General features: G+C 43.8%; 1 pseudogene; it reads left to right on the forward strand.

The window, feature by feature from the left end:
- Positions 1-12,954: 12,954 nt before the first annotated feature.
- On the forward strand, positions 12,955-14,547 carry LOC144579451 (pre-mRNA-splicing factor RBM22 pseudogene; annotated as a pseudogene).
- Positions 14,548-15,777: the final 1,230 nt, after the last annotated feature.

A 15,777-nucleotide genomic window follows, 5' to 3' on the forward strand; every position in this document is an offset into this window, starting at 1 on the left:
TATTCTCTCACTTGTTTCTTAAAATGACTTTGTGGGAGGCAGTTTCACGTTTTCACTTTATAGACAAGGACACTGAGGCTCAGAGAAGAATGAGTAACTCACTCAAGGTCACACAGCTAACAAATTACAGAGCTGGGATTTGAATTCATGTGTGTCACTCTCTGAAGCTCGAATCTGCTAGAGGATGCAGACATAGGCTTTAGAATTTTTCAGTAATGAATTTAAATTCTGAAGTAGTTTGATAGAAGCCAAAGTAATAGTGTTGCTGGTGGGACACGTCTCTAAAAAATGAAAAACCAAAAACTGATTTGTAGTGTTTCCAATTTCTGTGGTGTAAATACTCCCACCATAGTTAATTTCAAGCTGTCAATGGTTTAACAATCCACTTACAGAACTCCTGAGTATGTAACAATCCGTGCAAGCTGATACAGATGGTTCTTTCATCCTGCTGGCCAAACATTTAATTACTTACACAGTGCCATTTGTTTTTTTCACTCTGTGTTCTGGTTGGTTAAATACCTAAACAGGGTGTACTCATTTCTAAGTGAGGCAGCTGAACACATCTACAAAGTCTAAAAATCAGATTTCCAAGGCCTCTTTAAAATTTATTCTAAAGTTCAGTGATTATTGGGCAACAAATCTTCTCACTATTGAAGCTGATTTTTTTTTCGCATGTGAGCAGCTTTCTGTTTTTATGACTAACTCTGGGACTCTAGTCTTTCCCCAAGGATAAGAATTAAGATCAAGAGATGGGCTAGTGATAAATCATTAGGATGTGGTCAGACAAAAAGCGAATTCACTATGGCTGTGTTCTGTAGATTAGACTATCACCAGAGGATGTAATTAGAGCCTGCTATAACATGGTTTTAATCAATGATGGAAATAGGGGTAGGAGAAATGTACAGAAATTACTCCTAGGACTTTCCAGCACTACCGGGTGGAAACCACTTAAGAAAATCCAAATGGTTTAACAGTAACAGAGGAAACTGTTGCCATTCGCAAACAATGGCTTCAGGAAACCAGCGGAAGCCATCACCTTTTTTCAGAGCTCATGGTCTGCCCCACCTGAACCTTTCCCCCAAGGCTGCATGATGGATGCTTGAGTCACTGCTGAAGCTGCCTGCAGCCTGTTGAATACTGGTTTTATTCCTGCCACTTAGGGGCACTAAATAATTGTCACAATATACTTGTGATCAGGACAGAGGGTCTGGGGATGATCTGTACATTTGTGCAGTGACTTTTTGGTGGCTGAAAGAACAAGAGAGTCCAGCCCCATCTTTGATTACTTAGCCTGAGCTGGAGGATTTTTCTGGCACTGTCTCATAGCTGGAAGAATCTGCGTCCTTGGACTAGGTGGGAGGTATTCCCACTTTGTTGGTAGTTGGCAAAGAATGGTGGCTCTCTCACTGTAGACATTCTCATCCTGATCAGCCACCTTATTAAGAGAGGAGGGCAGGGAATTCTAGCTGGACTTTTATTTCAAGGCTGTCTTCCTTGCCTGTGCTGATAGATGTTCATGGGTTTGCTCGTGGTCTTCAGATGCAAACAAGATCTTTTTGTTTCCACTGGGGAGCAGCATGGGCGAAAGAATAGACTGAAGTGTGTGTCATCTTACCTTTTCTACCTTAACCTGAATCTGTTTGAAAAACAAAACAAAACCCAAAGCAAAACAGAAAAATGTGCTGGTCCCACCTGGGCAGCTATATCCTCTCAAAAGCACTCTGTAATTTGCCTGGGTGTCCTCTGAGATGACCCAGGGTGACTGCAATCCGCTTTCCGTCCTCTTAAAGGTGTGGATAATTAGTGCTTGCTCTCTGGAACCCTCTACTCTCCTGTTACACTCTCGATCCTGTTTTTTAAGAAAAAGAAGTCAGGAGAAGGTTGTAGGCATTGGCTCAAATACTCCCAAGACTTTATGGAATGCACTTCCCATTTACTATCCATTTCAGTGCTGAAACAATGCTGGGGGAAGCTGAGCTATAGCTTTACCTTGCTTAGTGAATAAATGGCTTCTTCTCTGTGTTAATGGTCTGCATGTCTTATTTCATAGATCATAGGAATGGGAAAGTACAGCTTTGTCATTGACTTGATTGTTTTTGTTCAGCCATGAGAAACACTCTCATCTCTGTCCCCAATCCCCTATTAGCGAAAAATCCCCAAATGCACTAATTCCTCCCTCTCTTCAAAAACATTACATTGTGATAGTAGAAAATGTGGAGGGTGGGTGTGGTGCTTTGACAAAAGGGAACCACTGAAGCCTGGTTTCTGCTTGCAAAATGCGTAGTCCAGTTGAAGGGACATGAAATCATTTGGGGAATCAAGGCCGCTCTAACTCTTGGCTCCTTGGACCATGTCATCGTCTGGATGCCAGATAAAATACAGATGTTCAGCAAGAAACACAGCACCAGACCATTTTCCTCTTGGCTTGCACCACCTCTAAAATGCCTGAATGCCAGACAAACTCATTTTCAGCATTTTGGTTCAGCTATAACTCACAGAAGATATCCCAATCTGCATTGAATAATCTCCAGCTATGTCTCTGAAATAGGGCCCGTGTTCTCCCTGGCCTTCAGCTGCTGGGGTTTCGACGGTCTCTGAGCTGCTCTTCCATAAAACTGCGGTGGTAGACGGCAGCCATGGGCACACCTCCTCTCAAGCCTGGCAAAAGCCACAGAACTGTCACTCCCGCAGGCCTTTAGCATACTCCTCCTGTGCAGCCCTCTTTTCACTGCCTTTGCCTCTGCACCAGTGACGCTTTTAACAAATTCCTGCCTTGAAATCAAATGAAGAGCAGCTCCTGTTTTTGTGAGTTGTCTCTGCATAAAACATGAGTCAGATTCTTCCAGCAGGGAGAGGATTTTGTTTTGTAACCACCTCCAACATGGGGAGGTGGCTGAAGGTTTGTAATTACCTTGCAAGGAAGCCTACAACCGAGGCTCAAGTATGAGGAGGCATGTTCTAAAGACTCGGGGAGGAACGAGCAGCTGCAGGGCTTTGCTGTTGGATCCCAAGCTCCCACACCTGTGCCCTCCACTCCCTCCTCAGAAGCTCCACACATTCCCTGTCTGCAACTGGGAAGAGCATCTTTCAAAGGCAAGCTTGAACGATGGTGAGCTCTAAGAACTCAGCCACAGAGACCATCTGTTTTTAGCATAAATTCTAACACATTCGAGCAGTTCTTCCTTGTCTAACTGGAAAAGCCTACCCTACAGGTAAAGTTTCCTTTTACTGTAGTAAGAAGATACATGCCTGTGATAGAAGTGAGTCTTTCCCTTCTGGGCCTACTTCATCCAGGTAGGATAGACCAATCATAAATTGCCCTTTGGGCTCTCTCTGCTGGCTGAATGCCAACCTCAGCTTCCTACCCACTCCTGCCACAAGTATCAGAGAGACTCAGAAATGACCCCAACTTGCTTCTCTGCAAAGCCTTTCTCTCCTGGATAACTAAAAAACCGGGGTTATAGAATGAGGAAAGCAGAGCAGGCAGCTAGACCCCTGCCCTAGGTCTTCTCAGGATAGGTTTGATAACAATGGTGAGCAAACCTAGAGGAAGAAGACATCGTTTCTTTCATGATATATTCATCTTCACCACCCTAATTTAATCTCTTTACATATATCTATGCAGAGTTTTTTGTTGTGTTGTTTTGTCTTCTTGAGATGGAGTTTTGCTCTTGTTGCCCAGGCTGGAGTGCAGTGGTGTGATCTTGGCTCACTGGAACCTCTGCCTCCCAGGTTCAAGTGATTCTCCTGCCTCAGCCTCCCAAGTAGCTGGGATTACAGGTGTGCACCACCATGCCTGATTAATGTTTGTATTTTTTTTCTAGAGAGGGGGTTTTGCTGTAAAATTCTTCCTTGGGCCAGAGATGCCCAGACGCACAGACCCTGCGATCTCTGTTTGGGAGGCACATACCATTCCAGAATTTGCCCTCCGCCTGGGTCTGGGTGGCATGCACACACATCCCATGCAGCGGCTGCAGTCCTTCTGGGCAGCTGCTGCACTCATCACGGCTGGGGCCTGTGCAGGTTTCACATGTTCGGTGGCAGGGCCCACATTCTCCCATTTCTTTGTCACCATAGAAGCCAGGGCCACATTGCCTCACACAGCTGCCACCTGTGTGAGAACACAGAGAGAAAGCATGAAGGTTTTGGTGCTTTATGCAAGGTCAAGTTCTAAAGAGGCTGGAGGAAATCTTAGGGACATTTTTCTTTGCATTTGTTTTTATTATTATTTTGAGATGGAGTCTCTCTCTCTGTTGCTGTGGCTAGAGTGCAGTGGCACAATCTTGGCTCACTGCAACCTCCACCTCCCAGGTTCAAGTGATTCTCCTGCCTCAGCCTCCTGAGTAGCCAGGACTACAGGTGTGTGTTACCAGGCACAGCTAATTACCTTTTCTACCTGAATCTGAATCTGTGCTTGAAAAACAAAACAAAACGAAACCCAAAGCAAAACAGAAAATGTGCTGGTCCCACCTGGGCAGCTATATCCTCTCAAAAGCACTCTGTAATTTGCCTGGGTGTCCTCTGAGATGACCCAGGGTGACTGCAATCCGCTTTCCGTCCTCTTAAAGGTGTGGATAATTAGTGCTTGTTCTCTAGAACCCTCTACTCTCCTGTTACACTCTCGATCCTGTTTTTGAAGAAAATGAAGTCAGGAGAAGGTTGTAGGCATTGGCTCAAATACTCCCAGGACTTTATGGAATGCATTTCCCATTCATATATTTTATATTTAATAAAATTTAAAATATATGAAATATATAAAATTTAATTTATATATTAATTAGTAGAGATGGGGTTTCACCATGTTGGCGAGGCCACCGTGCCCAGCTTTTGCCTTTGTTTTTAAAAAAACCAAGATTGCTTTAGCTTATTTTAACCAAGAAATGTGTTTTAATAAATCCAAGCCCTGTGCAGTGGCTCACGCCTATAATCCTAGCACTTTGGGAGGCCAAGATGGGTGGATCACCTGAGGTCACGTGTTCAAGACCAGCCTGGCCAACATGGCAAAACCCTGTCTCTGCTAAAAGTACAAAAAGTAACCGGGTACTGTGAAGGGTGCCTTTAATCCCAGCTACTCAGGAGGCTGAGGTGGGAGAATCACTTGAACCCAGGAAGCAGAGGTTGCAGTGAGCAGAGATGGCGCCACTGCATTCCAGCCTGGTTGACAAGAGCAAGACTTCGTCTGAAAAAAAAAAACCAACACTTTTTACCTAAGCCCTCTTTCAACTGAGAATTTACATTGGCCATTAAAGGGTTCAGAGCATCAAATACAGAATCCTTGCCTGGCTAATGTTTATTTCCAAACCAAATTAAAATTCCTCCTTGGGCTAGAGGTGCCCACATGCACAGACCCTGAAACCAATTGCATGTGCACTCCTGTGGTCCAGACTGGGTGGAGCTCCAGTGCCTGGTTCTCACCTCAGACGGTGCAATTTTCTGACTTACCCAAGAGAAAGAAGCCCTCTTCACACCAGTAACACTCATTCTGGTCACAGCCGCCGCAGTTACTGTTGCATGCCTTGCATTCCAGTTTCTTACTGTAGGTCTTCTCAGGACAGAGTTTATAACAATGGTGATCAAACCTAGAGGAAGAGGACATCGTTTCTTTCACAACGTATGTTGATGTATTTCTCTTCACCACCCTAATTTAATCTCCTTATATATCTATGTGGGGTTTTTTGTTGTTTTGTTTTGTTTGCTTGAGATGAAGTTTTTCTCTTGTAACCCAGGATGGAGGGTAGTGGTGTGATCTCTGCTCAGTGCAACCTCCGCCTCTCAGGTTCAAGTGATTCTCCTGCCTCAGCTTCCCAAGTAGCTGGGATTACAGGTGTGTGCCACCGTGCCTGGTTCATTTTTGTATTTTTTTTTTAGAGAGGGGGGTTTCACCATATTGGCCAGGCTAGTCTAGAACTCCTTATCTCAGGTGATCTGCCCACCTCTGCTCCACAAAATGTTGGGATTACAGGTGTGAGCCACTGCACCCAGCCTGTGCAGCATTTTCAACAGGAGTAGATAATTGAATTTCAGGCTTGGTCTGTTGTGCCCACCCCAACCCAAGTCATTAAACACCGCCTTTTGGACCTCCAAGGACTCTTTATCATAGCAGCTGGGAGAAGGAAGGGATACTGATACTTATAGAGTACTGATTATGTGTCAAGTATTAGCTCATCGAAATATGTATAAATGTCTTATGGTAGATATTGCGTATCTGTAATTTCTAGATAAGGGAACAGGAGCTCAAGTTTAAGTGCTCAAAATCACACAGCTAGTTAAAGGTGGGACTGGGATTTTAACCAAAGTCTGTGTGAAAAGGTCATTTGCATGATTTGTCACATAGCAACTGGCAGTGAGGCCTGAAATAGCTTGGTGTTGAGTCCAAGCACCTTACTAAAATGTCTGTGACCAGATTATTAACAATAATAACAAAATGCCTTAGCTTTTATTTATAAATATTTTTATGAATGTTAACTGTTATTCTCATTATACAGTAAAATATTGTAAATCAGACTCCACTGAATTGCAGGCCTACGTGAAGGGGGAGTGAACTGAAGCTGACCCCCCGCTTGATGAATTTCAAAGCATCAGCATGCTATCAGGGGAAATCTTTGCATTTCTTCCTTAACAACTCTTTTCCTTTTTTTTTTTTTTTTTGAGACAGAGTCTCCCTCTGTCACTCAGGCTAGAGTGCAATGGTGTGATCTTGGCTCACTGCAACCTCCGCCTCCTGGGTTCAAGTGATTCTCCTGCCTCAGCCTCCCTAGTAGCTGGGATCACAGGTGTGCCACCACACACAGCTAATTTTGTATTTTTAGTAGAGATAAGGTTTCCCTGTGTTGGCCAGGCTAGTCCCAAACTCTTGACCTCAGGTGATCCTCCCACCTTGGCCTCCCAAAGTGCTGGGATTACAGGTGTGAGCTATCATGCCTGGCAATAACTTCTACTGTTTAGCATTTCGCTAGCTGTATTCAAAGTTGCTAAATGTTTTCAAGTATTAATTACATATGTTTGTTTCTTGAAACAAATCTCTCATGTTTTACCCTTAGTGATGTTGGAGCATGTTCTTTCAGGGTATTTGTTTCTCAAAGGGTTTTATGAAACATGCACATTTACAAGTTGTGGTGAGCTGGAGAAGCAGACAGTTTTGGCTCCAAAGTTTAACAGAGGATGCTTAACAAGGTTTAACAGTGCCTGGCCAACATGGCAAAACCCTGTTTCTACTAAAAATACAAAAATTAGCTGGGCATGGTGGCATATGCCTGTAATCCTAGCTACTATGAAGGCTGAGGCACGAGAATCGCTTGAACTTGGCAGGTGGACATTGCGGTGAGCAGAGATCATGCCACTGCACTCCAGCCTGGGCCACAGAATGATACTCTGTCTAAAAACAAAAACAAACATACGTAAAAAAACCAAAGTGTGTCAGGAGTGCAGTGATGTGAGACATGATCAATGCAGAGAATGGCAGGCTATTCTGGAAAAGTTAGATTAAAACCATAAGGCTAAGAACTGATCAAGTTAACTGATCATTTTTAGTATGTTTCAGCTTATTGGACTTCCCTTTCTCTCCCATTGTATTCAGTCCTTCTGTCTTCCCACCTATTGCCACATTTCAAGTGTATTTGTTTTTGGACAGGTGGGTTCCATGGATGGAGGGAAAAGGCAATGTGGTGACAGAGGAGGTGACCTGCCAAAGCCCAAATGTCCCAAATGTAGACCTGTCACTAGTTGTGGTGCAACCTGAGTAAAATCTCACCCCTCTCTGAGCTTCAGTTTTCTTTTCAGGGGATTAACATCCTCCTTGTGTTTCTGACAATCTCAATGGAATGATCAAGAGATGAAACAGTCATGAGACTTTGCATATCACGAAACTCCTGAGTTCTTAGGAGGACAGGGAGGGACTATGCAGCCCGTGCATTACACAGGGCTTTCCTTTCCTTTGCATCTCCTTTCTCTTTGGCTTTTCTTCTAGACAGTCAACAGGGTGTGCTGGAAGGTAGACTAGAAGAGGAGCTGATATTGAAACATGCCATTTTTGATTTTGTGGATTTTTATTAGAGTACATTGGGAGTGATGGTTAACTGTGTTTCATTTAACCTAGTGCTCTGTGTCTCTAAGTTACCTAGGAGTTGATTAAGAGCTAGCATGGCGCCGGGTGCGGTGGCTCACACCTGTAATTTCAGCACTTTTGGAGGCCGAGGTGGGTGGATCACAAGGTCAAGAGATCGAGACCATCCTGGTCAACATGGTGAAACCCCGTCTCTACTAAAAATACAAAAAATTAGCTGGGCATGGTAGAGCGTGCCTGTAATCCCAGCTACTCAGGAGGCTGAGGCAGGAGAATTGCCTGAACCCAGGAGGTGGAGATTGCGGTGAGCCGAGATCGTGCCATTGCACTCCAGCCTGGGTAACAAGAGCGAAACTCCGTCTCAAAAAAAAAAAAAAAAAAAGAGCTAGCATGGCACCTGGCTTCACCCTGGAGCCTTCACTCTGGTTAAGGACAAGGTCTCCATGCTGACATTTACAAACAGCTTGCTTAGGACCAGGTATGTTATTAAGGTCTGTCCATGAACAGCAAGATCTGAATCTTGGTAACCCGTGGCAGGATTCCTAGACCCCAGTGTCAGGCTGGATGACTTCCAGGACCAAGAAAGAGATGGCCTCCTTTCGAGGCAAGGAAACAGCTGGGCTCTTATTGCTAAATCCAAGAATTCCTCATTAATAGCCTGACAGGACAGAGTTGCTTCGGGCTACAGGGCCACTTTGCTTTAATCACAGGATTGAGGATTAAGTCAGTAATGCTTAAACTGCAGAAAAGTCAGTGCCATAAGAGGAAGCCAGACTTACATGTAATACCCCATAGCGCAAGGTGTGCAGATTCCTGGATCATCTGGAAAAAATGAAAATAATGAAAAATAATAATAACGAGGAATTTGTCATTTTGAAAAATAGACTCTGGAGAAGCTGTAGCTTGGGACAAACAATCCTGTGGGATATTTCAGGAAACGTGCTGTCCAGAAATAACATTTGAACAGATTGCACCATTGTTAATTAGTAATAAGATGTACAGTAGGATTTATCTTTATCAAACGCAGTAAGAGTTCTCATAAACATTCGGCCCTTACTTTCAAGGAGGAATAGGCTCCAGCTACTGGGTCTTCAAATTAAAGATCCATGACCATCCACATCAAGAACCCCCTGGCTTCTACTGAGGTAGAGGGATGAGCAAGTCCACACACAAATATTTGGAAGGGGCTACAAGCTTCTGAATAGAGGGTTTTCCATCAGTTACCCCAGAATCTTGCCAGTGGAAATGAGCATCATTTGGGACACCCCTTTGAAATCAGCACAATTATTTTTCCCAAGTATCCACTTCAGGTTATGCCTGTCACAACTTTCTTTAAAAAAAAAAAAAAACTGCCCTGTTCTCATTAAGAGCAATGATTCAGTGCATCCCTGTTGGCTCCGAGAAGGGTTCTTTCCTGCAGCTTTCAGGGGACTTCAAGAGAAAAAGAATTTTGAGAGTCATCATCATAGTCTGTTTCTCTCTCTCCTAACACTTCCCAGAAGATGCAACTCTCAGATATGGCTATGAAGTGCATTCTATGACTTTCTCTGGCTTGCAGTTCTTGCACGTAACAGAGTTATCTCTGGCGGATTCTTTCTGTGATCTCACCTACCCTCCAGTCTTGCTCTTTTTATTTTAATAGGAGATGAAAGGCAACTGCTCCTCCTTAAAATGTTCCTCTTGGTATGTGAAGATTTTACGTCACCTTTAATTAACAAAACTATTATCATTTGAACTTTGTGCATAGCTTTCCTTTCTAATCTATTCTGGCCTGTTCAGATTTTCTCAGATTGCCTTTAGGAGGTAGAGACAGCCTCACCCAAATCTTAGTCACATATTCGTCTCCGGTCCTAGGGAAGCTACTGAATGATATTACTGTGTACTACACATAATACAATGAATGCATTGCACCAAATGTTAAGTGAGAAAATTTCTAGCAAAGGCTCTGCCAATTAAAGCAGGGATCTGCAGAACTTTCTGGAAATAGCCTGATGATGGTGCAGAGGAAAGAGTGCTGACCTGGAAATCGAGCTACCCGTTGGAAATTTCAACTCAGGCTTAACTGTCTTGTGAACTTGCACAAATGTCATTTTACTTTCTGGGTCCTGGTTTCTGCAGGTGTAAAATGAGCTGGTTGGACAAGATGGTTGTTAAGACTCCCAGAAAGTCACAGATTCTGAAGTTGAACCTAGCAAGAGTTGGCAACTATGGCCCACCCCAGGACCTTGACCTTGCCATCTATTTATATGTATTGTGCAAGAATGCTTTTATGTTATATAATCAGAGTTGTGTAATTGCAAAAGACTAAAGATGTTTACTCCCTGCTACTTCACAGAATTTGCCATCTCCTGACTATAAGCACTATCGGCTCACGACTTTGTCATGCTCTTCTTTGCTAGGGGACAATTACAAGTGTCTGTAATTGTCGTAACAGCTGGTTTCAGAGTTCCTCTTAGGAAAAGAACTGTCTATATTTAGGAAACTACTTTGTTAAGCTCCGTGGGGTAGAAGTGTAATTGGAAGAGTTGAACAAGAGCCAAGACAGTCAAAGAGATAGAAGGGCCCTTCTGCAGGAAGCTGTTATCTGCTCATGGGAGAGAAATGGTTTTTAATGTCTGGGTCAACATGGTTTGTAATACGGTGACTAAGACAGGACAGTGAAATGAGCCAAAAACCAAGCTAGTTAGGTGGAACCAGGAACTGAAGCTAGAGATGCCCATGAGAAAAGCTTCCTGGAATTCTTAGAAATCTTGGGGAAGGCCAATTCACAAACTGGGGATCTGAGACCATTGCAAAGGTGTGCAGAGGCCCCAATGAATACCACCTGTTCCACTGGGCTAGTTCATTCTCCCTTATGAGTCTATGCATCTGTATTCTTTTCAGTTTCTTAATAACTTCCTACCCCTCAGCTTGCATTTGGTCCGCTTACTTTACTCTGCCTCCCTGATGAATGTATTTGACTCTAACAGTTTTGCTAATTCGGCAAGGGCTGGGGAAATCCTAATCCTGTTCTTTAATGTTCTGGTCATCCCTCCCATCTAGGAACTTAATGAGCTTGCTCTCTGCTCCTTTAAGCGGGTCACTGATGAGAATGTTAAACAGAACCAAGCCTCAGAAGTGTGCATACCAATGCAATCTTGAGTTCAGGAACTTTTCCAGCCCAGTTGCACAGTGAATTTGGTACCTTTACAACAGTTTGCATAAATGAATAATGCATAGAACAGGAACTGTGTCTTATAACAGCTGATGAATGCCCATTAGTTTTTCTCATTATTACCAGTTGTTCTAAAAAATGAGCATTATTTTAAAAAATTTTTCCACTTCAGAAGATCCACAAGTCAGACCTAAGCTAAATGAATTTAGCTTGACCACTGAGAGGCTGCTGTTATGAGATTAAGGAGGAAGGTAACAATCCCAAATCTAGAAGTTGACTCTAAGTCAGCTTGGCATTTAGATGGTAAGGAGGGGTGGCTTAAGGAGAAAGATGAATTTTCCTGGCTTCTAGTCTGTGTGTGACAAGGGGAATGGGAAGGGAGTCTAAACAAGCTACAGTTGTTAGCTGTCTTGGAAGGTGTTATCCAAAGTAGGATGTTTAAATAGCTCTGGTGATTTGATCTTGTCAAACTTTTGAGCTGAGAGAGCATATTTGGGGGGGAGAAGGGGAAAGCTCAGTCAGAATTCAGAGAGCCTCACATGTTTGGAAAAAAGCCTTCAGAAACAGTGGCTGGTTTCCAGCTGCTCATATCCCTGCTAAGGAGAACGTGTGAGCAGATGCCTCGTCAGGACAGGGATGCCGTCTTTCTGTCTTGAGAAACTCATTTTTACTGTCTCACTTATATGGGCTTGGGTGGGCAGGACTACAAAGTCCACTCTATCTTGAGAGCTCTTCGTGATCCCCAGTGTCACCTTCCCATTGTGTCTTTGGGGATCATCCATACTGTCACTCGTCATGAACTCACTGTCCTATGGAGACATTGCCTCCTGCTTCAACATCACCTTCAGCAGTCAGTTTACATTCTGTGCCATTTTATTTTGTTCTCAGTAATACCGATCACCTTCACCATTGAATTTGGATGGATGAGGGCCACAGTGGGAGCTGTGCATATCTTACCTATAAGATGTATTGGAAAGGAGATATTTTAAACTTGAACGTCTGGAGGAGAATTTATTTTTATGGTTTATATAAACCTGGTGTCCCATAATTCAGGACACACACAAGTGGAGGGTAAACATAACCATGGCAACCCCATGCAGACCGTGAGAGGGTCCTAGCCTCTTGCTGCTCCATGAGAAATAAAATGTCAGCTCAAGTCAGGAAGCTGGCATTTTATGAAGATTCAATGTCACAATTACAGGGTGAGCCTGGCCACCATGGCCATGCTGGCTGGCCGAAGAGACCAGGTCTCCCTATGGCATCCAGGCTGATATCAAACTCCTGATCCCAAGTGATCCTTCTGCCTTGGCTTCCCAAAGTGCTGCAATTATGCGTAAGTTATTTTGTCACTGGATAAAGACATTTGTGAAAAAAACTGGACTTCCAGGTTATTTATCTGTTTTCTAGCAGAAAAGCATGCAGTTTAAGATGGGATCTCACTGTGTTGCCCAGGTGGTTTTGAACTCCTGACCTCAAGCAATCTTCCTGCCTCAGGCTACCAAAGCCCTGGGATTACAGGCCAGTCCTTGGAGAGACCAGGAAATCCAGAGTTTTCTCCGAGAATGGGGATTCCTGAGAAGTGAGTTTCACCTTGAATCAAGAAATGAGAATCATATGATGTCAAAGGCAATCCCCCAGGGCCTCAGGAACAGGGGAATGAAGAAGAGCTGGGCTTGACAGGATGATGGTGGTTCTCTCTCCCACCTAAAAGCTACCACTACCTCAAGACCCCCTCAAGATGGTGACCTGTCTTGGTTTCAACACCTTAAACAGGAAACATTGGGAAGATTCATACTTCTCCATTCCACATCAGACATGTCTTAGAGGAAACTCTTATATCTGAATGACCAAAGAAAAGTATGAGGAAAAATGCAAAATCTATGCCAGACCATTCACAATTTTGCTGGTGCCCTGGAGTTCACATGCATTTCAAGAAGAATAAAGTGTGTCAAACCTGCAGAAGACTGAAGCATGTCTGTCAGACCTGCCTCTTTTTTTTTTTTTTTTGAGACGGAGTTTCGCTTTTGATACCCAGGCTGGAGTGCAATGGCGTGATCTTGGCTCACCGCAACCTCCACCTCCTGGGTTCAGGCAATTCTCCTGCCTCAGCCTCCTGAGCATCTGGGATTACAGGCACGTGCCACCATGCCCAGCTAATTTTTTGTATTTTTAGTAGAGACGGGGTTTCCCCATGTTGACCAGGATGGTCTCGATCTCTTGACCTTGTGATCCACCCGCCTCAGCCTCCCAAAGTGCTGGGATTACAGGCGTGAGCCACCGCACCAGTCCCCAGACATGCCTCTTAGACCTGGAGCATGGCCTGCCTATCCAGGTTTGTGATACAGAATTGTCTTTATAAGATGACATGCCAAAGTCAGATGTCAGAGAAGAGTACTACATGCAGAATGTGGAGAGAGGGGTTTCTAACTCAGATTGAAGATGGCCAGTTGGCCTGCTGGGGAAAGCCACATCCACCAGTGACATGCTGGACAAACTGGCCAGACCATACCCTATTATCTAAGGAATAAGCCCCACATTTTCTCCTTTTGGGGGAAGGGAGAGGGTAAGAGAGGAGAGGAGTTTCCATACAGACATGAGAAGCCTACAGGTCCACATGATTCCCTTGCTGATCAGATATTAAAGATCAATATTATGGAGTCAATGACCCTGTAGCAGATACGCTTTTATAGTAGGTTTCAACCACACCTCATCTGGAACTACCAGAGGACAAGTCTATCCCCATACTAGATGTTAGTGGTCTGGGTGATACCATTACCGAGACAGATCTTAAGAAATAATCTCTACCTCTTTAGAGAGATCTGGACAATCCCTATTGTGCAGAGACAATGGTGTGCTTTCATCCAGGTTTCCACAGGGCAGGCTGCACAAGTGGCTGCAGAGAAGTCCTTTAATAAGTTAACCGTCAATGGCTGCAGACTCAGTGTAAAATGGGAAGATCCCAGGCAGCCAGAGGAAAGGAAAATGACAGAACCCCAGACCCTGGGATCCAGCTAGAGCCAATTCCAGCACTGATGGAAGCAATTCCTCCTGCAGCAGCAGCAGATGCATCTGCCAATGACTTCAAGCAACCCCCGAGTGCTCCTTCAGCTGTGGTGTGTATTGCCTGGCCATGTTCAATGGCTATTGCCCTGCCCCCATCCATGCTTTGCTCTGCCTCTCCAGGATTTGGGCCACATATGTTCTACTCAATGGGACAACCTTCCTTTTACAAGAGGACTCCAGGATAAATCCACTGTCTTTCTCAGGACCCTCAGAGATGGGAGTTCATGCCCAAAAACAAAGCAGACCCTGGCATATTATCACACCCTAGGGCTGTATGGAAGAAAGGACAGTTAAACATCCCTCTTAGAATAAGTACATTTTTTCTTCTGTTGTGGTTTCCACGGTATCTGAGTGTGTTCAGATGTGGGCAGGTGAAAAATGATGGCCATGCTTTTCTACACATATTCAAAGGATCGATGGACCTCAAATAAGATGCCATTAACACATCTGGCTATTAATATCACATGACAAATAAAACCTAAAACCTGTCTTCCTCATTTCTGTGGATGATAAACAGCTGGGTGAATTGCAATGTGCAACAAAATTACCAACCCAATCGTATGTTCACTTCACCTCTGTTTATGGGGGGAAAAATTGACCTGCAGGAAAAAAACCTTTTGAACATGCTTATGTCCACTGGGTATTTTATCATCTACAAAAAGGTTACTAGCACTAATTTTTGTAGTGGCTAAGTGTGATTGAACTGTTTCCAATTAACATTATCAGAAAGATAAGTAGAAACCAGTACCCATTACAGCCCAGATCTTTTCTTTGCTTTTCTTTTTCTCATTTATTGCCAAAGAAATTTAATAATCCACTGTCTAAAAAGAAGACAAAAATGAAATGTCTTTGTATTCTGATCAAAAAAAGAGGAACATACTAGCTAAAATGCTTCTAACTTGTTTTTTTCCTAATTTTAGTATTCTTTTTGTATGTTTATTTTTCTTTTGGGGGAAAGAGAAGAGACTCAATGTCTTAAAGATAGCTTTTTATCATAATATGCCACAATTGGCCATGAAGTAGACACTATGTTCAGGCAGAATCAACCCTCTGCAAAACTCGGTGGTGGGGGTGGGGGTTAATTTCAGGGTACTCCTATCTTATCTTTGGCTATCTCATTCAAACTTCTAGGACTTTCATTCATAGCTCATGCTAACAAGACTCCCCCCACCACTCCTATTGAAACCTGTCTGTCCTGTGCTCTGTTACTGCAAGAACCTACTAGGTTACTGCCTAGGATGATAGGTGAATGGGCATGGCTGTTATGTGCTCTTGGGAGACTCCTAGGCTGAGTCCGATGGTTTCATTTTTTTTTTTCTTTTGAGACAGGGTTTCGCTCTTGTTACCCAGGTTGGAGTGCAATGGCGCGATCTTGGCTCACCGCAACCTCCACCTCCCAGGTTCAGGCAATTCTCCTGCCTCAGCCTCCTGAGTAGCTGGGATTACAGGCGCGTGCCACCATGCCCAGCTAATTTTTTTGTATTTTTTGTAGAGACAG

This window comes from Callithrix jacchus, chromosome 15, assembly GCF_049354715.1.
Source record: "Callithrix jacchus isolate 240 chromosome 15, calJac240_pri, whole genome shotgun sequence".
NCBI lineage: Eukaryota > Metazoa > Chordata > Mammalia > Primates > Cebidae > Callithrix > Callithrix jacchus.